Source organism: Hordeum vulgare, chromosome 7H (assembly GCF_904849725.1).
Source record: "Hordeum vulgare subsp. vulgare chromosome 7H, MorexV3_pseudomolecules_assembly, whole genome shotgun sequence".
Taxonomy (NCBI): domain Eukaryota; kingdom Viridiplantae; phylum Streptophyta; class Magnoliopsida; order Poales; family Poaceae; genus Hordeum; species Hordeum vulgare.
The window spans coordinates 86251596-86259376 of NC_058524.1; the positions used below are offsets into that span (position 1 = coordinate 86251596).

Consider the following 7781-nt stretch of genomic DNA (forward strand, 5'->3'; position numbering starts at 1 on the left):
TACCCTCGAAAACTGTTGCGAGCCCACGCGCTGGTGGGCCATCAACAACATTCTTCCAGTTTCATTGTCGGGGAGTGCTATCAACATTCTTCTGGTGCCGTTGCAGGAGAAGGTTTGTTGTTATAAGCATTCGTCTAGTTAACGTCAGAGATTGCGCAGATCACCGCCCATTGGAAAAAAGGGTGTAGAAGTGGATCCGAGGGAAGTTCGAGAAGCATGACAATGAGGCGGATATCGGCTGGGTCATCACGGCCAAGCCACCGTGCGACAAACTTCACCTTATTGCCACTCGCGGCACTGCGGCAACAGATCTACATCAACGTTGGCAAGTGTCAATGCTATTGGGATGAGGCCACCATGCTGTCATGGTCGAACGTGCACCTACCAGACGGGTGGCACCTCAGCCCAAAGAGGGTGCTCGTGCCTCCCATTCCAACCACCCGTCATGCTCACATGTTGGAGATAGGTCGTTGCCGAGCTCAGCTCTCCCTAATCCTCCTCCATGACATGAGGTATGTCGTCACATCGCAGTTGTCGGTGACTTGGTTCCGCAACTAGCACGACATGAGGCGCTGGTCCTTCTTCGCTGATGTGTGCTCCTTCCCTCCCCTCCCTCCCACCACAGGTGCACGCTGCTAGACCATCATGCATGTGTGGACGTGTGCTTGCGCCCTCGCTGTCCCTGTCATCGTTGCCGCCAGCCCCAGAAATCGATGAGGAGGACGAGGCCTTCAAGAAGGCCATCTATGACTCCAAGCTCGACGAAATCGCCCAATGGGAGGGCATGGTATTGTTATTGGCCTTGTCGACCGCATGCGACATTTATGACAAAGTAGCGGAAAATAAAACAATCTAACCTACATAAAGACCATGACCACTATGAAGATGCATACAAGATTTGATCTAATCATTACCAACATGTAGCGCATCAAAAGGAGAGTCGATGGATATCACTGGTGCAGATCCCCGCAGCTATGATTTTACAACCTCCCAACTGCGAGGGTGTACTCCCTCGATCATTCCCTTGGACATCCCTTTAGAAGGCTCCAAGATTGAACCTTGGAAAAAAACTCGGATAGTCCCTCGGACAGCCCTTCAAGAGGCCCTCAGATAGAAACTCGATCAGTCACTCGGACAACGCTCCGTGAGGCACACGAACAGAAACTCGACCAGTCACTCGAACAGCCCTCCGGGAGGCACATGGTCACATCCTTGGACAAAACCGTAGCACGTCTCTTGAACTAACACCCAAACTATGACAACTCTATCAGGTTGCACACATCTAGTGTCAGTTATGAGGTAGGACTTCGTCATCCAGAACTAGGCCCTACCGAAGACTAGACAACCTTTCAGCTACGAAACTATTTCGTGGAGAGGGAGATAGAAAGTCGGATCATTCCTTGGCATTTGTATATGAGAGAGCTTGTGTGAAACAGAGAGCTCTATACACCTCTATTTATAGTGTGAGGCCAGGGGTAGAGGCACTTGAAAATACCACAATGCCCATGAGTTATGTCCTACATTAGGGCAAAAAGGGGAGGAAAGTAGAGCTCCATAGAGGAGCTCCATCTTGGACGATGACCTTATGTGCCCCCCCCCCAAGGGGTCCCACCATGCCATGTCATCACCTTCATTTTTGGGACAGAATGCCAAAAGGTGGCTTTCCAAAAAGCCACCAAAAGGGGTTCTCCCTAGTAGTGTTACTATCGTTAACATCACTATTCATACCACTATTCACAATAACTTTTCATGAAATATTTTTAGTGTTTGTTTAATCTAAAAAAACCGCAAGGTCCGGAACATTTCCGGCACCCCCTAAAATAATTTTGGACGCGTTTGAAACATTTCTGATATGTAGTTTGTATCTGGAACATTTCCAGTTTTTCACTGTGAAACTTACTTGTCGTCTTCGTATTTTTTGCGGAAATAGTCTCTTGGACTGCTTGTCTATTACATAGCACATAGATGACCCTGAAGTGTGTGACCCTGTAGGTTCAGTGAATTATAGACATGATCATAACTTTTCTGGTCCATGATCAATAGCAGAACAGTGGACATCCATGTTGATTCCTATACCCCACACGAATGAATATTCGAGCGAACCTGTTATTACTGAATGTTGTTCATGTTGCTTCACACTATGTCACAAATACCCTAGGTGAGATTTTGACTATGCTAGTTTCCTCATTGCTGGTGTTGTTTTCTTTTCTTTTCCCACATTATGGCATCCCCTTGATCAAATCACGTTGTGTTTGGTCATACGATGATGGATACCATGACACCATGAGTGCCCGAAGAATATCTCTGCATCGTTGGAGGAGCAAATCCCAATCTTTAGCTATCAAGTAACTTGTCATACTTTTCCATGAACCCGAAAATCGCCGTAATAGCCACCCAGTTACGGATGACTTTTATCTAACCCCAAAGTTCATGAAGCAAGTATGAAGGAACTCGATCTTCTCATGGTCCAAGGAATTATGATAATGCTAGCTTTATCTGTGTTATAAAACCATTAACTCGTAACCGACGTATTTCATAGCATAAGATCAATTTGGGTCGATTCAACACAAATGATCTTCTAACATTGTGTTCTCAAAGTTGTCATCGTAGTAATGCCCATGATTAGGAAAATGTGACCATCATCTAACACTTGAGCTAATCTTAGAAGCACGACTAGGAATACATTTTACCGTTTATTATTTGACACCTGCATATGAGTTTTCCTCTATGACTTTATGGACATATGGACTGATGAACAATTCCATTTAAAGTATGTAATATAAACATAATTATGAACTCGGAGATAAACAGCTATTATTATGGGAAACGCTTGTGGCTGGCGCGCCGGCCGAGCAGTCCGGCCGGTCGCGCGTGACCCCGCGCGTGCAGCTTATTACACATGCAGCTTTTTCATCTAAATTTGCTGCAACTAGCGTTTAAATTTGCTACAAGCATTTTTTATTTGTTATATTTATCTACTTAAAAAGTTGCATATACGTTTGGTTTCAACTACAGTTCATCAGATTTTTTGCTACAACCGGTATTTTTTTATTTTTGCTACAACCGTGTTAATTTTTGCTAAAACCGGTATCATTTTTTGCTGCAACCGTTTAGTAAAAAAGTTGCACACACGTCCCGAGTTCACCGGATTGTTTTTGCTACAAACAATATTTTGTTTTGTTACCACACATCATCATCGTCGTTTTTTTTCTATGATCACGTTGATATTTTTTTGCTACAACCATATTTTTGTTGCAACCATGACGAAAATTTGTTACATCGTGATCGAAATTGCTGCATTGAGGAATGCTGCTGCATAGATAGATCTAACGGTACGGTCCGCGTACGGCTGACGGATCGAGCGGTCCGCGCGCGGTCGGTCAAAAGTTTTGACGATGCACCCGCGTAGAACACTGTCCTATTATTATTGTCTCTATAGGAAATAACTCCTATAGACGTCGCCATCCCCGAGCCGCAGGATGAGGCATTGGAGGAGGATGCAGACTTTCTAGTGGGGTAGTCCTGGTCGTGCATGAGAACGGTGCCTTGCACGCCAAAGTTGGTGTCGACCCCGGCCGTGTGGGTGGGCACATAGACGTGGTAACTGCACCACCATCCGGCGGTGTAGCTCGACCCGCATGCTGCATCAGCGCATGCACGAGCGCCACTTGTCATGTGGCCATTCTAGTGGAAACCTCCACCCTTCGAGGACCTCAGAACGGACGACGGCAACAACGACGTCGGCATCCAAGAGTAAATCTATGATTCTGTTTATTTATTTTATTTTAAGCTAGGTTTATTGTACTAGTAGGAACTTTGTTGGCAATGTAAAATATTTTAAATTTCAAAATGTTCATTTTTTAGATCTCAAAAATTTTAAATGACTTGGCCGTGTTGGACGCACCTACGGGCTACCACAGAAGAACGGACGCTACGTATCCGTCTAGCCGGCCCGAATGACCGAAGTGGACGACGGGCATGTTTGTTTCTGCCGCTGCATTGGAGTTGCCCTTCTTCTATACTACTATTAAACAATCGAACAAGAATTACACTACAGATACCCCATCAAACGTCCTAAAAAAACAATCAGCACCCCACGATTAATCCCACAGATCTTAATCTAACAGCCCTCGTTAATCCACCGTCTGCTGGATGTACTTAGCAATTACAATTGGCTGAACATACTCCACCAACGAAACTTTCTGCGTCCAACTCCCCATCCCCGTCCGCCTCCCCCTCACCCCGATCTGGAACTGCTCCCGCAAGCCCTCGCCCCGCTCACCCCGATCGCCCGCCGCTCCTACTCGCCCCCGCTCGCCGCTCCCGCTCGCCCAGCTGCCGCGACCCCTCCCCCCGCTCCCCGCCCCCGAGCCGTCCTCCTCTCCCGACCCGTCGCCACGACCCTCCTCTCCCGTCGCCGAGTACCGCCACCGTTGGCCCCGCGCCACCGCCGCCCTCCTCTCCCGCCCTGCCATCGCCGCCCTCCGCTTCCGCTCGCCCCGCGCCGCTACCCGCGCCCTGTCGCGCCCCGCTGCGCTCGCCCCGCGCCGCACCCCGCTCTCCCCGCCCTGCGCCGCGCCCCGCTTGGCCGCCGCCCCCCGTGCCGCGCCGCCGCCGCCCTCCTCTCAGTGCCGATCCCGCTCGCCCCGCGTCGCACCCCGCTCGCCCCGCGTCGCACCCCGCTCGCCCCGCGCCGTGCCGCGCCCCGCTGCGCTCTCCCCGCGTCGCGCCCCGCTTGGCCACCGCCCCGCTTGGCCGCCGCCGCCCCCGTGCCGCTCCCCGCTCGCCCCGCTCGGCCATCCAAGCCGCCGCGTCGCTCCCCCCGCCGCGCCGCGCCACTCGCCCCGCCCCGCCGCGCCGCTCGCCTCACTCGCCGTCCGGGCCGCGCTCGCCCCGCCTCCCCCCGCTCGCGCCGCAGGACGTCGCGCCGCCTCCCCCGCTCGCCCTGCTCGCCACGTGCCGCGCTCGCCCCGCCTCCCCCCGCTCGCGCCGCAGGACGCCATCCGCCTCCCCCGCTCGCCACGTCCCTATCCAGGAAGAAGCCCGCCGGCGCGAGTTACAGGTCCGTCCCAGATCCTGCTCCTCCTCCGCCTCGCTTCCCACAATAGTTCATCTTTACCGTTTGTATCTTTGTAGCCGCATGAATTATTCAAGTTGATTCGCTGAATTCACTCCTGTTGATAGAGCTAGAAGGTTTGTGGGTGAAGATGGGCCAGTCCTTGTTCACCAGAGCGGACGTGCTCCCTGAGCCGTACATAGAGGTCCTGAAGCAGTTGTAGGACTCGCTTCCTCCACTCCCTCTTGAAGCGGTATGCATTTCCTCTTCATTAGTTACTCTCAAGAAAGAAAGAAAAAACTGTTCATTAGTAAATGGTATCATAAGTAAATGTACTTCCATTCATTTGTGACCAATCAAACTGGCATCATCAGATAGCATAACTGTAATGCAGTTTATCTTAGTCTTGGTTTTTGTCTGTCGTGTGCAGGTTTGTGGAACCATAGAAAAAGAACTTGGTAAACCCATGAGTGAACTCTTTGCTACTTTTGACCTTGACCCTCTTGCAACCGCATCAGTAAGTTCCATGCCTCCTAAATGAACTATACTTTCATTGGTGTAAATTCGTAATATGCTCAAGTGAATGAACACTTCTTGACAGATAGCACAGGTTCATCGTGCAACTCTGGAAGATGGCTGTGAAAGTTCAGCATGATGGTATCAAAGAGATCATATTAGAGGTTCTTTTACTTTCTGTGAATAGTGGTTTGTAAGATAAGTAGGATTGCTATTGCAACTTTTCATCTATGGTCAGGATTTGAAGAATGCAAAATCATTGATCGAATGGATTGCATGGGCAGAACCTCAATATGACTTCAACCCAATGATTGATGAATGGTGCAAGGAGGCACCCAAGGAACTTGATTTCAATCATGAAGCAGGTACTTCTCCTTGCTCAGATTCTTAGGTACAGTCATTCATAAAGAGGTCATCATGATAATGTAAGGTGCAAAATCTACTTACAGAGAACACTAGGACCGTCTCGAAGAATCTTAGTTGGAAAACTGAAGGTGGGAGTGGCAGTGTTTCCAGTGATGTTGATGTACTGATACCAGAAATTATTCAGGTATTAACTGGCAGCCTAAACTTTATTCTGTTTGTCTTGCATTAGTGTTTGCAAATCACGTGAACCGGGACCATCATCTGACCCATTCTTTTCTGTATCAGTCTACTGAAAAGATTCTGATTCTGGAATACATGGACGGAATTCGCTTACATGACAATGATTCATTGGAAGAATATGGCGTCGATAAGAAAAAACTCGTTGAAGAGATAACCCGTGCTTATGCTCATCAAATATACATTGACGGTTTCTTCAACGGAGATCCTCATCCTGGTACTTTAATTACTTTCCTGTAAGCTGTGTTGGGTTTGTCAACCAAGAGTCCGGTGTTAAATGGAGGTTTTCTCGCTGTCAGGTTGACGCTTTCCCTGGGGATGCGATAATTTTCATGAGGTTCTTGAAAATTCTTAGAGCCATGTCTTGGTCTCTTGAACTTGTACATTCCTCTGATATTTCCAGCATCACAGTGGCAGTTTTTCATTTATACCTGCAGGGCTTTCGGCTTCACTGAATGTTAGGATAGTTTATCTAGACATCATGAGGCCATTTGCTGAATCAACTTTGCTAAGGTGAGATGCGCGTCATGCTTATGTTTGCATCAGCTTTGTAGGGATCATCTTTTTCGAATTTGCTAATTTATGATTTCATTGATATCAGGAGTATGACACGCAGTCCCTCAACTAACAGCGAGTGGATCTATGACTCGCCTGTTAACTCTGAAGTGGAGTCTAAACTGAGGAATCTTCTAATTCGGATGGGAAGCGACAAAATTTTGGGTTTACAAGTGGGTCAATAATCTCTTTCCATTCATTTACATGCCATGATGTTGTTGTAGCAATATATGTATGCCAAAACTTTGCATCACGAGTTTAGCTACGATATATGCATATGATGGTTACCTTGTTGCAATGCAGCCATATTGATATGATATTCTTCTCACAGGTATGCGCATACAAAGATGGAAAGGTCATAATAGATACTGTTGCCGGCACATTGCGGAAATACGATCCGCGCCCCGTTCAGCCTGATTCTCTGTTTCCGGTTTTCTCGGTGACAAAGGGCATCACTGCTGGAATGGTACATTGGCTCGTCGATCAAGGGTGAGTGGTTAATTTCAGTACCAAGTGTTTTAACATTCCACTATGAATCTGTCTGCGGGACATCTGGTTGCGTTATGCCGTAGAATTAATCATGCTATGTATGTGCAAATCTTTGGTCATCCTCATCTTCATCTTGCTTTGCTTGTACATGGAAAAGGCCTAGAAATATGACATGGTACCATCCCCTGCAGTTTTATGTTGCTGTTTTAGTTTCCTGCAGCTGCTTCTTCTCCAGATCGGAGCAATCTGCACATAAAACAAAGGAAGAAAGAATTAGAAGATGTGTAGATGAAGAAACAGAGAAGAGAAGGGTGGATGGTAGGGATTCATGCCAACCCACCATGGTCGGAGATCCACGATCGCCATGGCTGAGCTCACCAGCGCGCGTCGAGGTGCTGGAGGAAGAATCAGCGTTCGCCGAGCAGTACAATGCCATCCAGGAGACAGAGCGGCGCGTGGGGAGCTGCTCCCTAGGCAAAGAACATGAGAGGAGGTCGGGTCGGGCGGTGGCGGATCTGGAGGCCGGCACTCCGCCTAACTATCCCAAGGGCTTGAAGGCGGG

The 7781-nt window shown here is 48.5% G+C and overlaps 1 pseudogene; it reads left to right on the forward strand.

Moving 5' to 3' along the window:
• The first annotated feature begins 589 nt into the window (after nt 1-589).
• On the forward strand, nt 590-7237 carry LOC123408364 (annotated as a pseudogene).
• Nucleotides 7238-7781: the final 544 nt, after the last annotated feature.